The sequence below is a fragment of the Trachypithecus francoisi genome, unplaced genomic scaffold (assembly GCF_009764315.1).
Source record: "Trachypithecus francoisi isolate TF-2019V2 unplaced genomic scaffold, Tfra_2.0 Lachesis_group4, whole genome shotgun sequence".
NCBI lineage: Eukaryota > Metazoa > Chordata > Mammalia > Primates > Cercopithecidae > Trachypithecus > Trachypithecus francoisi.
Window position 1 is genome coordinate 22,176,948 of NW_022681469.1, and position 9,687 is coordinate 22,186,634.

Below are 9,687 nucleotides of genomic sequence, written 5' to 3' on the forward strand. Positions count from 1 at the left end.
ATTATTCTGTGGAGATACACTATTTTTAATTGTATTATTAAAGGTTGTCCATTTTTTTTTAGAAAGACAGCTTTCATTCTCAATTTTTCTGGTTTATTTTCACTAAATTATGGTCCTGTCACTTGCATGCTAATTTTTACGTGTATTGAACATTATATTTTGCTCTTACTTTTATGCTGCTTCAGATATCCAATTCACAGAAATGTATTAGTGTCTCAGAAATGGTTCAGTAAAACATAAAGTTAGCAATGAAAAGCACTGCATGAATTATATAACCCAGGAGAATATCTCAAATTATATATGTTTTGATATTATATACCTTTTTTGAGAAATGTCTATTCAGATCTTTTGCCCATTATTAAAGCAGATTAAACTCAAATCAAGTTGCTACCATCTGGTGGGGGCCTTCTTGCTGTGTCATAACGTGATAGAAGGGATAACATGGGTGAAAGAGACAAAAGGGAGGCAGATCTCCTCCTTTTATAAGGAACCCAGTCCTGTGATAATGTCATTATTCCATTCATGAGGGTAGTGCCCTCGTGACCCAAAAATTGGATGACATAGTCAATGAACCATAGCACTCTATCAATCAAAAGCATTCTAACCAACACTGATTAGATTTTAGGAACAAAAATATAAATAGGTACAAAATAATTGAGAAAAAAGTGTAGTAAAGTTAAGGAATTATAAAGTTATTTATCTTGAGAGTCATTTTAGAAGGTTTAAAACATGTGAAGAGTGACTATCTTTAATTTTCCCATTCAGCCGGCTTATATTTTCTACTTAGTGTTCAGCAAAATGAAAGCCATTTACCAAACCTTCAGCTCCAGATATACACTAATCAATAGATAATTCTCTCTGACTGAGGCTAGGGTAGAAATAATGCAAGGAATAAACTATTATATTTACCTTTATTCCATTCTTCACTTTATCTGCACTCTCTCCTGATATAATCATTCTAAGCACTTGGTGATTTTTTTTGAAAAATAATCACATACAATTACATATAAATTAATTTTCTCAAAGTATTTCACAACAAAAACTCATTTTTCTATTATGGCCAGCCTATAAACTCAAACCAGTACAATAAGGAATTTAGGTAAACAATGAAACTAATATTATGCAGTTATATTGATATTCATGCTTGATGTTATACCATTTTTGTAACACAAATTTACCTACGCATTTTTATCCCTATTTTACAGGTGATGAAACTGAATTTCCAAGAAATTAAATGTTACCCAAGGTCACATAATGAATTAGCTAGTAAGTGATTCATTCAGCATTTTTAAAGAAGCCTTTAAAACATGAACCATCCACTTATTCTTCTATCAATAAGATGATGTAGAAATATTTTGAAAAATCTTTGGTAGACCATATTTGCCTCAAATGATCTAAAATTTGTATTAAAGTAATTACAATAAAAAAATTAAAGTTATATATATGCATTATACAAACTTGAAATGTAAATTTATTATTCTGTGGAGATACATTCTTTTAAATTATATTATTAACGGTTGTCCATTTTTTTTTAGAAATATAACTTTCATTCTCAAATTTTCTGGTTCATCTTCACTAAAATATGGTCCTGTCACTTGCATGCTAATTTTTACATGTGTTGAACTTTATATTTTGCTCTTACTTTTATGCTGCTTCAGATACCCAATTCACAAAAATGTATTAGTGTCTCAGAAATGGTTCAGTAAAGCATAAAGTTACTAATGAAAAGCACTGCATGAATTATATAACTCAGGAGAATATCTCAAATTATATCCAGTGTGAGAGTCTGTCATGAAAAATGTAAAATCTGTTAATGTAGTGATTAATATTCATAAATGTGTGAATATTTGCATAAGAACCTAAGATGAAGATTACAAATAAGATACATGATAGTAAATATCTGAACACTGGAACTATTAGACTTGGGAGCCATTTGAAGACTGGCATAAAACCAGTGAAGTCTATATAATTAAAAATTGAAAACATGAATGACCTAAAGATTTCTTTTCTTGAATTAAAAAAATATATATTCCAGTGAAAAAAGATTAATTTTTAAAGTAAAGTTAGAGAATATCCTAAAACTACAGTTATATTATTCAGAATTGTAGCTCTGAGAGTTACATCACAGTATGGCAAGGTATTTGCAAAATCAGGTAGAAAATTAAGGATTAATGTTTGATTTAAAGAGAAATCAGAATAAGTTAATGAAAAAATATGTAAAAATTTCCTTATTAAATGTTTGTTACCACATAGTGGTGATACATACAATATAGAATGCAATTCATATCAGATGATCATGCCAGCAGATATGTTGGCTTAAACCTATGCAGTCCTTGTGGTACAGAATTTGACCCTGTGCTTGGGACAGATGTGGTAACTATGTCAAGGAAAAAGTCTTGGTTAATATTTGATCTGTTACTAAAAACACAAACCCCTGGAAAAGAGATGTTTCATTTAGTTTACTAGTATTTTGTGTGCCGTAATTCATCTGGAGACAGGGGCTTTAATATCAGTAGCAATGTAGAATCAACAACACGAGTAGCAGTGAAGGTCACTGCCATCTAAAGAGACATTGGCTCTGGATACCAATCCACACAGAGCTTTAGTCAGACTATTCTTGGTGGTTGAAATGAGATTTCTGAATCATGTTCCAGTAATGAAACAGTAACTATCTTAAATATACTCAAAGCATAATCTCTTGGTCTACATCTCTTCTGCCTGTTGAGTGAAAAGACAGGCAGTACAGACCTAATTTCCCATATGGATTCCTCCACAATTCAAAGGTAAAGATGCCACTTAAAATTAAGTAATGAAATATGAGATAAAACTATTTCTTAATACTTCTAATATTGAAAGTTTGAATATGCCTATGATTTTATGTGTCTTGCTCAAGTGATGTAGATTAGTGATATAATCAGCATGTTGCAGAGGCTAAATCTATCATTATAGAACAAAATACTATTTTAATATTAGAGATACCCAGACTTTTCTTCTTAATAGGAATGGATATGAAAATAAAGCCCATTTCAGGATAAATAACTAGATTGTTGAAAATTTTGTTTCCCCCCACCTTAAGCCTGTATTGCTTTTTCCATTCACTAAAGAAACAAACAGATGATAAATTATTGGGCTTATGTTAAAATCACACCCAATGATATTATAGAGCATGAGAAATCCTGTTGAGTGCCGAATCCACCCATAGAATGGACTGGGAATTCATTTGATAGTTCCCTTTCAGCTGAACTAGTTAATTTAGCAGCTATTTATTGAAACATACCTACCTATTTGTCATCCAGGTGGGAGCCCTGAAGGGGGTTGAGTTCATTTGAATTCAATTCTCCAGAGCTGTCTGACAGAGCCGCCATGTTTTGGCTGCCTTTCCCAGTGATCTCTAATTGTAACTTAAGACTTTTCACTTAATGGAAGTAAAGAATAAGAAATACAAAAAGAACCTGATTCATTACTCAAACTCTCTAACATGAAAAAGGATAAAATGCATTTATTTTTCTGTTTACTCTTAAGAAATAATTATAGCTATTAGAAAGATATACTTGTATTTAATAATATTGTACTAAAACATACTTATAAATATACCTAAAACTGATGGTCAGTGTATACAAATACACACACACACACACTGATACATATATGTGTGTGTGTGTGTGTGTTTATATATATATACAGACACTCACACACATCCTGATGTCTGAAGAGACCAAGTGTTTGAATGCATGAATGTAGAGCATGAGTTCTTTGTATTGTACAATACAGCTCTCTCCCTCCTTCCTTTTTTCTCTTGACCCAGAGAACGTGTACAGTAGGGAAAGATTCCCTGTAGCTAAGTCATGCATTCACTTTGTAGTTTCGGATCAACCAATTCAAAAGAGAAACTACTCTAGCTTCAGGGCTTTCCCATATAAATGGCCAATGTCTTCCCAAAAAGGACTTTAGAAGGATAAGTGAAAAGTACAAAAAGTACTCAAAGTATCACATGATAAAGAAATAATATAAATGGCAAAACTAGTCCAAATCCTTGTGCTAGAAGGGTGCTCATGTATCATCTATTGACTATTTTAGAGGCCCAGAGAGTTCAATCTCTTACTCTTCTGAAACACACAATCAGATAAAGGCAAATCAGAGACTGTAACTCAGTTCTTTGGTCTTTCTCAAATTTCAGTGCTTATTCTACTTCACTCTGCACTGTTCTTTGTTTTGCTTTCGTCTAGATTGCTTATCAAAGGTACAACAAATACTTTCCTGAAGATACTGTGTAAATCCACTTAATATAATACTAATCCCATTGTAAATGTGTGAGACTAACCCTTACATTAAAAAACTCTGTCTTGAATGTTTGTGTTATCCAGAAGTCGAAGGTGGTAGGAATAGCCATGTAACCTATTTGGATTACGAATTTGAGTTTTCATATATTGGTACAATCTGTATTTCAAGGGTTATTGAATCTGCTGAGGTTCCTTGTCCTCCTTGTACCACAGTCCCCTGAAAAGTTTCTGAGAGTCTCAAGGGAGCGTTTCACATTTTTTTAATAGACTCAGTGCTACTGCTGCTGTGTTCTGCTCACAAAGTGCCATAGCTTCCACTGTAGCCCATGGCACCAGCGCCAAGTGTCTTGGAAATTAGAATCACCTGCAGAAGTATCGCATATCTTGATGCCCAGGATGCACTCATTATTAACTAAATCAGACTATCTAGGAGGTAAAAACCAGGCATGGCCACTTTATTAAAGATCTCAGGTGATTCAAAGGGCAGCATAGTTTAAAGCCAGCTGACCTATGTCTAGGAACTGCCAGCTATCCAAACTTTGTAGTAGCCTAAGGGGTAAATGGAGTAGAATTGTTTTACCTGCCCTTCCTATTATAATCTGTTCTTGGGGGAACCTGTTAGGTTCCTCTTGGCTCTCAGCCTCACATATGCCTTTTTCATTTTACTCTCTATTCTGTCAAGGGCTGGAAGCTTCCAGACTATTTTCCTGGACCCTTTTGCTCATGGGGTTTGATTAAATTCTGCCAGTGGGCAGCCTTAGCAGCTGACTAGAAGCCAGGAAGAGATAGGTTATTTTTTTCTACTCTGGCTCTGGCAGGATCTGTGATATCATCACTGATTTAAGCAGCCACCGAGGGACAGCAGGCTCCTGGATTCTCACTCAGTGCTTGCAGTGAAAGTTCCAGTTGCCGTGGTGTTTTAGCTCTTATGGTTTGGGGCACTGCCACTTTCCTCTCTTTCTTCTTAGCCTGAGCAGTTTTAGCAGCTTCTTGCATTTACCTGCATTTCTTTTCCCTATAGCTTCGCTTTCTAACAATTTAGAAACATTTAACTATATTAAATCCCTCTGAAATATTTAGAGTGCTTTTTGATTGGGTAATTAGATACCAATTGATAAAGCAGGGTGCTAAAGCTGTGCTTATTGAGTCTCTATGTCTCAATTATGAGTTATTAGTGAGACAGCTTTTCCTGGCTTTTATTTGCAGCCCTCTCTCTCTCTCTTCATTGTCCAGGGTACTCTACTCTTTATAGGGACAGAGCCCTGTTGATAGACTTACTCAGATCCTTCCTCTGACAGTGGATAGTTTCTCTGCATCAAGCTTGTCATGCCACTTTCCCTTTACACGAAACCTCAATTTTTTTTCTCGAGAAAATCCTCAGGGCCTCTGCTTCAGATTCTGCGCTTCTGGTAATCTTACACGCTCAGTTTACTAACACATCTGAACCTCATTGTTGGATATAAAACATAGGCTGAAGTTGGGACACTTACTATATTGTTTTGTTTCTAAATTTCAATCTAATTTATTTAAGTTCCTGTGAAAGCATTCATTCACACATTTTATTGTATAAGAGAATGACATTGAGAGCTCATTCAAATGCAGATTCCCTGGCCACCCTCTCCCACAGCCAGTCATTCAGTAAGTCTTGCACTGCTTAGGAACGTGTGCTTTTAACAAGCACTCAGGAGGATCCTGAAAGAAGGAGCCAAGTGATAACATATTAAGAATGACTGACCTAGTGCCTATTTTTACCTTATTTCCTTTCTACACACTTTATTTTAAGTTATTTGTCATTTTATACAAAAATCTAAACTGAAACTTCTGTTGCTTATCAAGTATCACATATTTTAGAAAAATCATTGTAGTAGCAAAAAGCAAGGCATACTGAGTTGAATTTGGAAGCAAAAACACCTGAAACGGTGAAGGTGGGGTATGTAAAGCCAGTGCAGCTCATACAATGTCTTTAGGTGAATTAGAAAGAAAAAAGCACTTTCCCTGGTCTATTGAATTTAAAAAAAGAAAAAGAAATAAAGAATGAAAGTACACTCTCCAGGGGGTACTGCTCATAGGCACGTGGCTTACGAAAGGGATATTCTCTTTGAAGGAAGAAAGAGGTGTTCCTTCCCTCAGTAGGACATGATCTCACATGAAGACCTATGCTTGACAAATGGAGCAAGTTTCTACTGCTGCTCACGGCCTCTGCCAGGCATCTTCATTCTTCACTGTCGTACCCTGGGAACATCGAGGAAGGAGGATAACGTCCTGAATCAGGATGGAGGAATTCAAGGGAAAGGGTTGTATGCACATGACCGACATGCTTTAAGGAGTAGAAAGGGTAGTTGTATTTATGGAAAAATGTGGAAGGAATAGTGAGTGTGTAACAAAGAGAAACAATGCCACAAAATGTCACTGTAGGAGCTCAGGGAGAAGTTGCCACCGTGTTGATTGTGCAAAGACGACCAATAGATTCAAACCATTATTGAGCTAGTATATGATTCTATTAGACACCATAGTTGCTTCCATTTCTCTCTGGTCCAAGTTACAATAACTATGAAAATCTCACAATAGAAACCTCGTAGGAGCATATTTTAATTGTAGAAAATGTACCTAAAAAGTAATTACTTCCTTTTCAGCTCTGGCTTTGAAAACACAAAAGTATGAATTAAATTCATTTAGCTTTTGTGAATTTGTAGAAATGTTTCTGGCTTTATAAAATACATTTTTCCTACCTCTTTTCACAATCTTAGAAATAAATGTGTCCCTCACCTAATATTCACTCACTTCAATATGTTCTGTGTCTAGCCAGTTGGACTTGTTCATATTTTCCATTTTTCAATATGCTCATAAATTTAAATATATCATTGAAATAAAAACATTTAAAATAGTTCTTATATGAAAAAATTATATTTCATACCATGTTATCTTTCTTTCATTTTTGCTACCTTCTTAACTTAAAGATTAAGTGCCTTATTGAATAAAATTTGTTTGGGGCACTTTATAAAAATAAATAAATCAAAATAGTATGTATACCCTAGTAGATCATAAACTTTTACTTTTGAATTAGAAATGATTTTTCTTTCCCAGTACAAAGGTGGTACATGCTTATCATAAAACTTCAGATACTTTAAGTTTTTTTCTGCCATAAAGAAACTTGACTGGGACTCAGAAACAAAAGACTAAAACATTCCCTGATACAAAGTAAATTAATTAGATATAAATGCTAGTTAGTTTTTTTGTAATAAATAGAATTGAAAGCATAAGCACATAACACTGTTTTGTTTTTGTTTTTAGAGCATTTAACAGTTTACAAACACTTTAACAAACTTTAACATACAGAGTTAGGTGCTATACTCCTACTCCTATTGCTATGTTCTGAGCACTTATTTTCTGCTTCCTAAATTATTACTTATCTGTAATCAAGTGTGTTCTGACCTGCGATTCATAGAACATGTTTTGTTTGTTTGTTTGTTTTTGAGAAAGAGCACACTTTATCGGGAAGCAGACTGCTGCACAGTGACCAACATACAAAGGCCACCGAATGGGTACTTAACACACTAATTGTACTCCAAAAGACACAGAATTTTTGCTGATAAAAATCAACGAGAACAGGGGTTCCTCTGGGCAACTCCCCCAACCTCATCCCTTTCAGGGTTCCACAAATCTCCCAACCATTTTCCTGATGGCAGCTGTGGTTCACTAGAGATGGAACCTCTCAGGGGTGCCTTCTTGTTTCTTATAAAGAACATTTTCTTTAGATTTTTTGAAGTCTTCATTTTTCACTTTCATTCTATGTTCTCTTAAGGCCATCAGAGCAGCTTCTGTACAGATTGCCTTGATGTCAGCAGCAGAGAGGTCATCTCTAGCTACGATCAAGTTGTCCAGGGTTACATCATCGGCCAGCGTCATCCTGCTTGTGTGAATCTAAAAGATGCTCTTCTTAGTCTTTTCATCAGATAGGGGAAACTCAATCTTCCTGTCAATGCAGCCTGGTCTGGTAAGTGCTGGATCCAAAGTTTCTATTTGGTTTGTGGCCATGATAACTTTCACATCTCCCCTAGAATCAAATCCATCTGACTGGTTCAACAGTTCCAATGTTGTTCACTGAATTTCTCTCTCACCACCAGAATTTGAGTCATATCTTTTTGTCCCAATGGCATCAGTTTCATCAATAAACATGATGGATGGTGCGTGTTCTTCAGCAACTCGAAACAATTCCTGTACGGGTTTGGGCCCATCACCTAGGTACTTCTGAATGAGTTCAGAGCCAACCACTCTCAAGAAATTGACTGAGGTTTGGTTTGCTACTGCTTTGGCTAACAAGGTTTTACCTGTGCCAGGTGGACCATAGCGAATGACCCCCTTAGGAGGCTTTATACCCATCTCTTTATAATATTCAGGATGGGTGAGAGGAAGTTCCACAGATTCCTTAATTTCCTGAATTTGGTTGTCCAACCCCCCAATATTGGCATAGGTCTCCCGGGGGGCCTTTTCCACCTTCATCACTGTGACCAGGGGATCCGTGTTATCTATCAGCACCCCTATCATGGCTTGCACCTTGTGGTTGAACAGGACCAAGCAGCCAGGTTCCAGCAGATCTTTGTCTACAAGTGAAAGAATGCCGACATAGTGTTCTGAGCCCACAGATATAGACACAGTGGCGTGATTTTCATCGATGATCTCTTCCAAGTTTCCTACTGACATCGGAGTCCCTCTCAGATCATCCACTTTTGATGTTTCCTCCTCTTGCTTTTCTTCTAATGGTTTCATTTGTTTCTGATTTCTAATGAGCTCTTCCTCCATGAGAAGACAGTCTTTAATTCTAACTTCCATAATTTTAACCAGCACTGAGTGTGAGGTGTCACCAGTGGCAATTTGCTGGCAGCATATGATCCCTTTGTTTTCTTCTTCTTTTTCCCCACTCTAGTTGGTACAGGAGGTTCATATTTCTTTTTCTTGTCCTTGTCATCCCTCTTTCCACCTCCAGGATATGACCACCACTCTGACTTTGAACCATCTTGCCTTGGCCACTTGAGCTTCTGCTGCCGGAAGTCTGTCCACCCAGAACATGTTATTATGATCTTACAGAACACAGTTTATCTTATAACTTACGTTTTTCTTCTCATAGAGTCTACTTCCAAATTCTTGAAACCTACGTTTGATTGTATGTTCAAAACAAAGTTAGTGCAGTCCATGGTCATCCTTCTTTTTTTTTTTTTTTTTTTTTTTTTTAGCTTCGTTTACCACTTCTGTTAGGTTTCTAGGGTTGCTGTAATAACAGTGGCTTACAACAACAGAAATCTATTTTCTCACAGTTCCAGAGGCTGAAAATTCAAAAATCAAGGTATTTACAAGGCTACACTTCCACTTCCTCTGAAGCGCCCATGGTGCAAATCTGATCCATGCTCTT

At 36.0% G+C, this 9,687-nt stretch overlaps 1 pseudogene; it reads right to left on the reverse strand.

Moving 5' to 3' along the window:
* Positions 1-7,976: 7,976 nt before the first annotated feature.
* LOC117072945 lies at positions 7,977-9,294 on the reverse strand (annotated as a pseudogene).
* Between the last annotated feature and the right edge of the window lie 393 nt (positions 9,295-9,687).